Raw genomic sequence first — 11,523 nt, forward strand, 5'->3', positions numbered from 1 at the left:
TCAACACTAACCGGTTCCAGGTGTAGACATTATCCGTTTAACTTACTGCACATTGTCTACTGCTGTTGAACGCAGATATTATGTTTTAATTTTTTCTTATTCAATACACGTAAGCAATTTAGGATATTACGGAGTTTTAAAAGCATATACATAACTTATAAGCTGTAAATAGTTATTATTGGCATTATTTACAAAATTTGCATGATAGTATTTGTATTTAATCAATTATTTACTGGCAGCATTTCTTTCGTTCAATCATATTAATTTGCTTAAATGCAAGATATAAATCTATAATAATTTATGACCTAAGATCAATAAAAGTTAAATTTATGTTATTTAATCTATTTTAATCTAACATTTATTTAATCTAATTGGTTTCAGCATGAGATCTTGTAAAAAAAAGAGTTACGTCATAAATACTATTTAGAAGGATAATTTGTGTTATTAAACGTTGTCATATGTTTAACAGTATCACATAAACTTAGCCCTAAGTGTGCTAATTAATACATTTAAGAGTTGTATATTATCTATGAAGGGAAACAACATTACATACATGATGTTATGAAGTAGTTTTCAAACATTTAAAAGTATTCTAGAATCCATAAAGTACCGATAAAGGTAGCTATACAAATTTAAAATTCTTTGCATTAAATGTAATAATCGATAATGATAGTTTGGATTCAAGTTGTTTCTATTTTGTATGTATTAACGTTGGAACATTGCAAGCGGAGTCACGGCTCTATCAGCTGATTGCTCCTTGATTTATTTCCGGCGGGAAACTACATCAATCAATCAGCTGATGGAGCGAGTAAAGCAACTCGATGGTCATTTGTTTGATATTGAATACTTAAATGATGGCTTTTAGAACATTTTTGAATTATCTTACGTCTTTACTCTCGATATATATTTTTTCTGTTTTTAGCGAATTTCCCATATAGGGAATAAGCTATTACCGTAGTACTCATGGTAAGACCTGGACCCGGGACCGATTTTTTTTTCGTTTTGAGGTCCCTAGAGGCCAAAAACACCATCCGTTCAAATTCATATATATATATATATATTTATATATATATATTGATATATATATATTTATATATATATTTATATATATATATATATATATATATATATGTCCGTTAGCGCGATAACTCGAGCAAAAATGATCCGATTTTGATGAAATTTGGTACAAACGTGTAAACCTACGTTTATTCAAACGAGTTCGCGAACCAGCATGATCGGACTATGGGAACAGGGGTTTATGGGGGCTTTTATGAGGTAAAAATGGGTTTTTCCTATTTTTGACCAAAAAAACATAAAATTTTGAAATTACTTTCCAAACTATTTTGTAGAGCTTAAAAAAACAAATAATTTAGTATATTGAAGCGTTATAATGCGCCTAATGGTTACAGAGAAAATTCCAAAAAAATTGTTAATTTAAAATTCCCATGTTATTCTTATGGAGAATAAGTAAACCGTTGTAGTGTGCTTGTTTACTAGGTGCACGCTCATTCTTCCCGTGTGTGGACGAAACGAAGGCAGTCAATAAGGCTGAGCTGGTTAGTAAGGCGACCAGACTACACCAAAGTAGTCTGTCTAGGTAGGCCACAATGGATCAAGCAGGCATGGATGGTCAAACAGTGTCTTGCAGAGCAGATCATTTTGAGCTTGCCTGAGGCCTGGTGCACATGTGGTGAATGTGTGGTCCTAACTTAAATGACAAGTCAACAAAACACCATGGCCTCTATTGGTTATACTTTCAGAACAGGCTGCCATCTAGGAAATATTCAATGTCCAGAGAATTTTGTTTATGCTAAAATTTATCAACTTATTCTTGGTGGGATTAACATCATATTATCTTTGGACTTAAGAAAAAAAACTTAGCTGAGAACATCATTAACAACCTCCTGCCTTGAGGGATGAAAATTCCACAACAAGTTTTCAGAAAACAAAAGAAAACGGATTTTGAAAACTCTCTTTATGTCATTGATGAAAATGGAGATCAGAAAATATCTGTAATTTGTTGGATGTTTTCAAGTTATTTAGAAAGAAATCCATATTCACCCCCAACCCCTATAAAACCAGTATGAAAGCCAGTTCACATGGTCTAATCAAGAGAGTTAGTAAAACTCAACCTGATGAGGAAGTGTTTATTGTATTTAACAAAATTACATTAATGGGGAAGCTTTATCCTCAGTCGCATTAGAACTACATCTCGTATTCTGTATTGTAAATTTTCTCCGTATGGTAACCCTAAACAAAAAACCACCTTTCAGTTTATCAAACAATAAAAGATGACAAATAGTATTTACAGAAAGTAAATAAAAGAAACGTCTTATAACACTTAAAACATATATTTACGCTTATACTGTTACTCACAAGACGGTAAATATACAAAAAAGATGGTAACCACTTACCATCTTTTTTGTATATTTACCGTCTTGTGAGTAACAGTATAAGCGTAAATATATGTTTTAAGTGTTATAAGACGTTTCTTTTATTTACTTTCCGTAAATTTAATAACACGTACAATGCTGATCAAGAAGTTAAATAGTATTTGTTATTCAGCTTTTTTTTACTTTAGTTAGTATGTGGAATCTGGAAGTATTCAGACTAAAAAATACAACAAAACTCATATTTACCCCATAACCCTCTATCTATGAAAGCCTCTCCTCATCATTTGACCAGGGTGCAGGATGCTTCCTCTTTTCATTCTAGAAACGTCTTCTTTTCATTCTAGAAATGTCTTCACTCTCTTACATCCAGTCTTATAAAAAGTGGAGTTTCATCATCAGTTTTCAGTTTAGTTGCTTTTGATTTCATCCCGGGATACCTTGTTTATTTTTAAAGCCCTTTTTAACTCATCCACTAAACCCATGGGATTTTGAGGTTAAAACTCATACAATCCCCTGTGAAAGCATGTTCTCATGGTCCAGCTAGGATGATTTGTGTAACTAAATTATATTGGATATGTGTTCACTACATACAATCATATTAAAAGTGGGATTTTATCAACAGTAGTCACTTTAAATTTCATGGGATACTTTTTTTCCTATAGACTACAGTACCACCATAACCCTTCATCAGAGAATAAAAGACACAATATATTACTTTGTTTTTAAAGCTCTTTTGAACACATACACCAAAACCAAGGGGTTTTTAGGTTCACAGTATATAAGCTAATTGCTCAAATTTACCCTATACGAATTTGGTATAAACGTGTAAACCTAGATTTATTCTAACGAGTTCGCGAACCAACATGATCGGACTATGGGAACGCGGGTTTTTTTGGGGTAAAAATAGGTTTTTCCCATTTTTGACCCTAAAAACAAAAAAAATCCCCAATATCTTTCCAAACCATTTTGTAGACTAAAAAAATAAAAAATAATTTAGTATAAAGTAGCGTTATTGTGCAAGTAATGGTTACAATGAAAATTCCAAAAAATTGTATAAGTTATTTTAAAAATTCTCATGTTATTCATCTGGAGAATAAGTCAACTGTTGTAGTTTGCTTGTTTATGAACACATTTTGATCAAATTTGGAAAATACATTAATTTCTTACTTACTATTAACATTTTACTACAAAATCACCATTTTACCCTCCCTGTTCCAGCAAACTTAAGTACTTGTTAAACTTATTCTATTTAAATAGGGAATAAATGTGATATTTTAAATGAGACATTTTAGTGTAAATCCAATCAGTCAAATGGAAATTTGCTTAGTCTGCAGGTTTGCTGCGACGGGGTTATTTAGCTTTTTCTCCGAATCCCTTCATTGGACAATAATTCCATGAAATACAAATTTGTATCTTAAGCTCTTTTTATATCATTCACATAAACCTATGGAATTTTGATTATTTTACAGTCAAAAAGAAAAAAAACAATATTCCCCCCCACAACCCCCCCCCCCCCCCCCCACGACGTCGTGGGGTTCCCTTACAACCCCTTATGAAACATGATCAGAAACACACATTACAAGGTCATGTGAACATAGTGGCAGGTGAACAAGACGGTAAAACTATTAAGAATATACGTTATAAAGCGGTCACCTAATAGCACATAGTGTTAGCTACAGCCACTAACGCTGCCTACGAGTGCGGCCCTAACTATGTGACGGTAATACAACTGCTACTTATTAACCTAATTTTTTATATGATTCCCACATTCCACAGAACTCAAGCTGAGCAAAAAACCTGATACCTAAAAATTCATTGTATTCATATGAATTCAAGTGCCTTAAGGAATTGATATAATTTGGGGCATAGACAAATAGAATAAATATGACTGTCAAAGGAAGCTTCCGGCGCCCACCGCTAAGAGTGCCGTGTAGTTACGGCGCACACCGCTGCAGCGTCTGCTGGTAGCATATGGAACCTGCGCTCCTTGCCTGCTGTTGCGAGATGTTTGAACAATCTAAATGTTCCCTCTTGAGATGTTGCGCTGATATATGAATTTGCACTTATGTCACTCCGTCATGGCAACAGAAATAGAAAATTATTGTAAAGTAGCCTAATGGGTAAAGGTAAGTAATACTGATAAAAATTACATTTATTACCTTGTGTCTCGTTCTAAACATTTTGATTTCAATACAAACATTTTATTTCCAAAATATATTGTCTGGTATTAAGTTCGGTAGATAAAGTAAGTAATATATCCATAAACCTTTCTTGTGAGATACGAGAGAAGCCGTGCTGAAACGAAACAATCGTCAAGAACATCTCGATAAAACCTCTTGGTAAGAACCTCTCGCTAAACAAAAATACAGTCAAAATGTCTCGAGAGGTTGGAACAATCAAAACGTTTCGATTGTAAGATCTCGCAATCGCACATAAGCATATAAGCATATAAGCAGCACCAGGGTTGACACTCGTCCCGATTCTGCCGGGACAGTCCCGATTTCGGTTCCTTATGCCCGTATTTAAGCCTATGATAATCCGGGGGAAGGGAGGCCATGTCCCGATTTTTCCCTAACCTAAGGCTGGTTTTATGCACCGCGACAGTCGCGAGTCGCGCCACGTCTTGCGGCTGACCAAAATGTCACGCGACAGCGATACTTTTTTGTCGCGTAAACTCACATTAAATTAATGAATTAAAGAAACCAGTCTGTTCTCAATCCAATGTTGTGTGTTGTGTTTGTGATGTAGAAGTGATTATTAAGTTGTTTAAATAGACCCTGTAGTGTTGTACACGTTAATGAAAACCCCCTGTTATTTAAACAACACATACAATTTACAGTTGGAATTGGGTCAAACCTCAGAAAAATGTCATTACATAATAAAATGATGTAATTTATATTACAAATAAAGGGTAAAGAACTCATTTATATACTAATTATTAACATTAATCAATATAAATATATGGAGAATATACCACGTGGAGTATAAAAAATACTACTGTCGCGGTCAATAAATGTGCCCATTTCATCCAATAGAACTTGAACCGCGCGCGACACATTTTTTGAACCTGCGATTCTATAAAATCTGTCGCGGGTATTTAGAGATCTCCGAGTCGCTCGCGCGGCAGTTTGTCGCTGTCGCGGTGCATAAATGCTTCCATTTAACTCAATAGAACTTAAGTCGCGCCGCGACACGCGACTGTCGCGGTGCATAAAACCAGCCTAAGGTGGCAACCCCGCGCAGCTCTGCTGCCGGTCTATATTCATTCTACTTGTCTATGATTGGGGGCACGACTACACAGGAAACCTGATGTCAAAGTCTGTACTCGAGATGAAAACTCTTACACTTTTTTGCGTTACATGTCTGCTCTACATAGTGTCTTGTCATCATCGCTCTATTAAAGTGAATTATTTTAAAATGTTTTTAAACCATTGCATCTCCTGCCATGTGCAAGATAAGGGGACAGTAATACGGTTTTTGATCACAAGAAACATATCCGATGCCGACATCCATTGCCAGATGAAAAAAAAACCAAATCCATCCTATATACACATTTTCACGTCATTTGTAAACTCTCTAGCCTATTTACACTCTTTTGTTTCTTCTGGGCAATGAATGTCAGCATTCTATACGTTTCTTGTGGTAAAAAACATACAACTGACCTTATCTCGTACCATTTGACTTTATATCTACACCGTGTAGATATAAAGTCGATGCTCGTACGCAACGAGAGATTCAATGGATCCCAATCCTTAAAAACACATTGCAAAGCGTACGCCTACATGACAGTGTTACAGAGCTTAAAGTTCGGAAGTTGTGTGTCATTTTATTCCCAAGAGATGTTAGTAATTGGCCAGGAGCCTCTTGTTGCGTAAAAAGGAACTACGGATTTTGATTTAATTTATACGCAAAAAGAGCCCTTACTTAAAAAACCCTTGTAACTTAAAAATTATTGGTTCTTGCCTAATATATGCCTTAAGTTTAAGTTGTTGACCATTATTAATACCATTAAACATAAAATAGAGTTTTTTTAATGGTTTTTCTAATAATAGTTCAAGTAGGCCCTAATTATTTGTTTCTGAATAAAATGTTAGGATGTTTTTCATAGCCTACCGGATACTTGCAAAGCCAAAGATATATCTAAATATATGGCCTATTATAATAGCCTACGCCTACACAAGATTTGTCGACTGAACTACTGCCATTTCAATTTTGACCATTGGTCACGTCTCATTGGAAAGAGCATGTTGCCATGTCGCTTAGGTGTGCAAACTGTTCCTAATTTTTTTGTAAAGTCACTGTGATCATAAGAAATCACGCATCAAAAAGTCATGTCTCAACATGGACTAATATTGAATTGACATACAGTAGACTCCCTCTTATCTGGACTCCTCGGGACCAACGCCAGCCCGGATAATGGGTTTTCCGGTAAAACCAATGTGCCCAAAAACTTGTTATAACGGACGGTTTAAATGCATACTGTATACAGTATTTGACTTAAATTTAGGAGAGCATTGTATTTAGACAATGCTCAAATTACTGATCTCAAATCTTTCCCACGAGAACGGTCGTTTCAGTACCGCTCTCTTCCTGCCAATCTACTATGGTTAAACCAACGTGCTGATAAAAATTGTCCGGTTAAAGAGATGTCATTTCTGCCGAGTGTAGTCCAGTTAAACCGATGTCCGGTTAAAAGGTGTCCGGATAAGAGGGAGTCTACTGTGCTGCATTCCGGGCATGACTACAGGAAACCTAATGTCAGCGCTTAGACTCAAGTAAAAAATAACTCTCATACTCTTTTGCTTTACATGTCCGCGGTGTATTATCAATGGTAAAACTTAACCCCATGGGGGGATTGTCTACTGTATTAGACCAAATTTCATAGATAGTGTAGGGTATAGGCCTACCTTAAAAACACATAAGAACTACACATGAATATAGGCCTAAATTGGGCATGCTTTCACTAATCTTTCATCAGACAGTAAAATTGGTTTGATTTTTGACACAATTTAACAATACAAATATAACCCCTGCACATGGTCTGATTAAGGCTGTATGACTCAACCTGGTGAGGAATTGATATATTTTGTATTGGACCAAATTTCATAAATAAGTAGTAAGTGTCAACCTTAGTCACATTGGAAATACAGTTGATTCCCTCTTATCCGGACACCTTTTAACCGGACATCGGTTTAACCGGATTACAATCGGCAGAAATTACATCTCTTTAACCGGACAATTTTTATCAGCACATTGATTTAACCGGACTAGATCGGCAGGAAGTGGACGGTACTGAAACGACTGTTCTCTTGGTAAAGATTTGAGACCAGTGATCACGTGTCTAAATACAATGCTCTCCTAAATTTATTTCAAATATCACAGTAAACGGTCCGTTTTAACGAGTTTTTGGGAACGTCGGTTTAACCGGAAAAACCGTTATCCGGATTGGCCTCGGTCCCGGCTTCAGGGGACCCTAAAATTGAAATTATAGAATAAACAAGCTAAGGGTACTAATAATTGTAAAAACTTAGGCCCTAGCTATTTTCAATCTCTAAAATTAATGAGCACACAATTTTTCAATGTGTTTGTTCATAATAATATGTTTGTAACACATTATACTATGTATGTAACCCATTATATTATGAATGTAACACATATTGCTTGTTTCTGGAGCCTACCAGAGATTTATGAGGATAATTGTTATGTATGGATCTTTACTATGCTTCTACCTCAAAGCAAAGGTACCTAGCCGCTAACTGGCATTATTTGTAAACAGATTGAAACAATTTATAGCTCTGTAGCTACCATATACATGTTTTTAAATAATTTTTTAAACCATCGCATATCTCCTGCTAACATTAAACATAAATTAGGGCTATAGCTAGTTGTTGTTCTAATAATAATCCAAGTAGGCCCTAATGAATTGTTTCTAAGGTTAGGCTATTGTTTATAACTAACTTGCAAACCAAAAGATAACCTGCATTGGGTCTGATAATAATTGGAGTGTCCAACCAAGATCACCACTTACTATCTATAATTAATGTATAACTTATTTACTGTCTTGTGAGTTAACATTATAAGCGTAAACATATAACTTAAGTGTTATTAGACATATACCTTTTTTCCGTAAATTTAATAACACGTGCAATGCTGATCAAGAAGTTTTTTAACTTAAAATTGTCAGATCAGCTAGAAATTGACTATTAAATTAGCTTCAGTCATCAATATCTCATAAATAACTGTGAAGTAAATTGTTCATTCCAAATAATTCAAGGCTACAAATATCTTAAGTAGGCTTAACCAACAACACTTAAGTTAGTAAGTTTGCTGTCAAGGGCTACGAGGATTAATTTGTTGTTGGCCTTTAAGGACTTAACTTAACTTAATTCTAAATAGGCTACAAATGTATAAAGTAAACCAACACAACTTTTTACAGAGCAACTTTTAAGTTTGGCCTACAGTAGCTTATGTTAAGTTAGTTGTCGAGCATTCGACAAAAACATTAAATCAATTTATGTTACGGTAAATTAACTTATTTGTCAGCTCGAGCGTAATTTGTTGAGGCCATTATGGATATCAATTCTGTTTAACTTGATATACACTCACTCACTATTGAAGCGTGTTCTATAATATAGTAACGGAACTGGACTATTAAGGATCGTTAAGTTATGGACTTTTAAGTCGTTGTCTCTTGTCTGTCTAAAAATGCCAAGAAAATTGGTATCGAAATTGAAAAAAACCCTCACAGGCTCTATTTTAAGTTATTTGACAGTTCTTAATTGATCAGGCCTACCGACTGGTAAGTTATCTACAGTCGTATACCGGTACACTAACTTACTCCCATAGAAATGCTCTCTGTCTCCATACAAAATTAAACTGTTACCAAACTAAGTTAAGTTATTTTACAACACCCTCATTTTAACAGAATGGGGTTGTTAAAATTTTGGGAGTTGAAGTTTTAACCCTAACTTAAAACTTAGGCCTAACTTACTTAATCGGTTAAAGGAGTCAATCAGTTAAAAATAGGCCACTTGGCTGCCACTTTAGTATCTGTCCTACACTCATCGGAATGGATACAACTTATCGATCGGCATATCGATTATTTCATTCCATATATCAAGTTTGGTTGGTTAGTTGGGTAAACCTAACCTAAACATAACTAACCGAATGAAATAATCGATATAATCTGTAGCTTATAGGCTAAGTTATTGATATTTTCCATTTGAATGAGTGTAGGGCAGATACTAAAGTGCGCCCGCCACTAATTTTAAAAACATATGCCAAGGCCTAGGACCTAGGATAGGCCTAGGCATATCTACAAACTAATTTGATGCCTTAATGTAGTAGGCCTAGTTAACTATACCCCTAGCCTAGGCCTCTAAGTTACAGGCCAAGCTTAACTTACCTTAAGAACTTTATGGTAAACTAAGGCCTTAAGTTAGTGAAAATTATTAGGCTGCATTTCTAGAGTCAATAATTTGAAATATAAAGAAGATAAACACCACTTCGACTAAATTTCATAGAACTATGGAAAGTTCAAGTATTACTATGTTTGTTAGGCCTAGTTTGTTTGAGTGGATACCTAACCTAAACCTAGGCCTAGTAGTACCTTGGTTTGGAAAAATGATGGTCCAGTACCGCTTGCTGACGACTGGATTGTCTTATTATTTTGTAACAGACATAACATTTACTCCGATTTCTTTAGACTGATATCTGAGAATAGAAGCATAGATAAGACCACTTAGTCTATAAAGAAGTCTGCGGTTGGTTTTAAGTTAAGTCTCATTCATTATTTCCAAATGCAGTAAACACAGTTTCAATCATAGAGCAAGTAAAAGAATTTATATATCTAATGTAACGCAATAAAAATGAAAAAACCGACTTTAATAAAATAAAAGTTGAAATCACAGGAACTAAATCAATGAAATTACTACCGGTAACTTAAAAAACAATGTAAACACCAAACAAAAATATTTTGGTAATTTCATTGCAGACGACGGCTGATTTACTGTTTTGTTTCGTAAAGTGATTTTGATTTTGCTAGTCAAATGAAACACTAACGAACCAAAAAAACGTGTCAAATAACAAACTTTATTGAGATAAGTTAAATCGAAACCATTATCGAAATTAACTGGAATATAGTTTATTAAGAACTACACAAAAAAATAAATTCGTGGTACAAGAATCAGATTTTTTAATGTTGTAATAAAAGAGCCTTTATTTAACAAAGATTTAACATAAATTTTTTTCAACCCGATACTGAGGACTTCACTTCGTTTCGTCCAATTAACACATTTTGCCCAAATTTGGAAAATGTTTTTATTTCTTACTAACTATTAACATTTTACATAAAAAAACACTTTAACCCTCCCTGTTGCAGCAAACCTAAGTATGTGTTAAACTGATTCTATTTAAATAGGGAATAAATGTGATATTTTTAAGGAGACATTTTAGTCTAAATCCAATCAGGCAAATGGAAATTCGCTTAGTCTGCAGGTTTGCTGCGGCGGGGGTATTTTCATTTAGTACGGTTTTTTGTATGTGAGCGGTCCAAATATCTGCACTCTTTTTATCATTAAACAAAGTAACTATCTACTCGAACCCTCCTGGAGCTGATCCAGCAACCTTCAATATCGAATTCGACCTTAAATCCTTTTGGCTATGCATAAGTGGTTATCTGCTGTATTATTATTACTACACGTATGGAATATGTAAAACAATGGACGCCATTACCTTTTGTGACTGTTATATAGATTGAAATAGTGTTAACCTTGTTCTAAAAAATATATCAGTGTGTGGAACTTTTTTTAAAAATAGAATTGCTCGTTCAGACAATTTAGCTCCTCAATTATATAAGTAATTTTATGACGAAATTTCGGGTTGAGAGACAAAATTAGATTTTAAAGTACGGTATTGTCGTCTCACCTGAAATTCTGTCACACCTTAAATCTGTCCAGATAGCTTAGCCTACTATGAGATAGTCCAGGACTCTAACGTGTTCGTTAATTAATTATCGTTTCGAGTTTATTGGCTCAGAATATTAATTACAACAATAATGCTTACAATGTTAAGCTTACCTTTAACAAGTGCTCATCATAGCCACTCGAAAAATATGTGAAGTTAAATTTAG

The sequence above is a fragment of the Macrosteles quadrilineatus genome, unplaced genomic scaffold, assembly GCF_028750875.1.
Source record: "Macrosteles quadrilineatus isolate MER2022 unplaced genomic scaffold, UCM_ALF_1.0 Scaffold_1__1_contigs__length_201487025, whole genome shotgun sequence".
Taxonomy (NCBI): Eukaryota; Metazoa; Arthropoda; class Insecta; order Hemiptera; family Cicadellidae; genus Macrosteles; species Macrosteles quadrilineatus.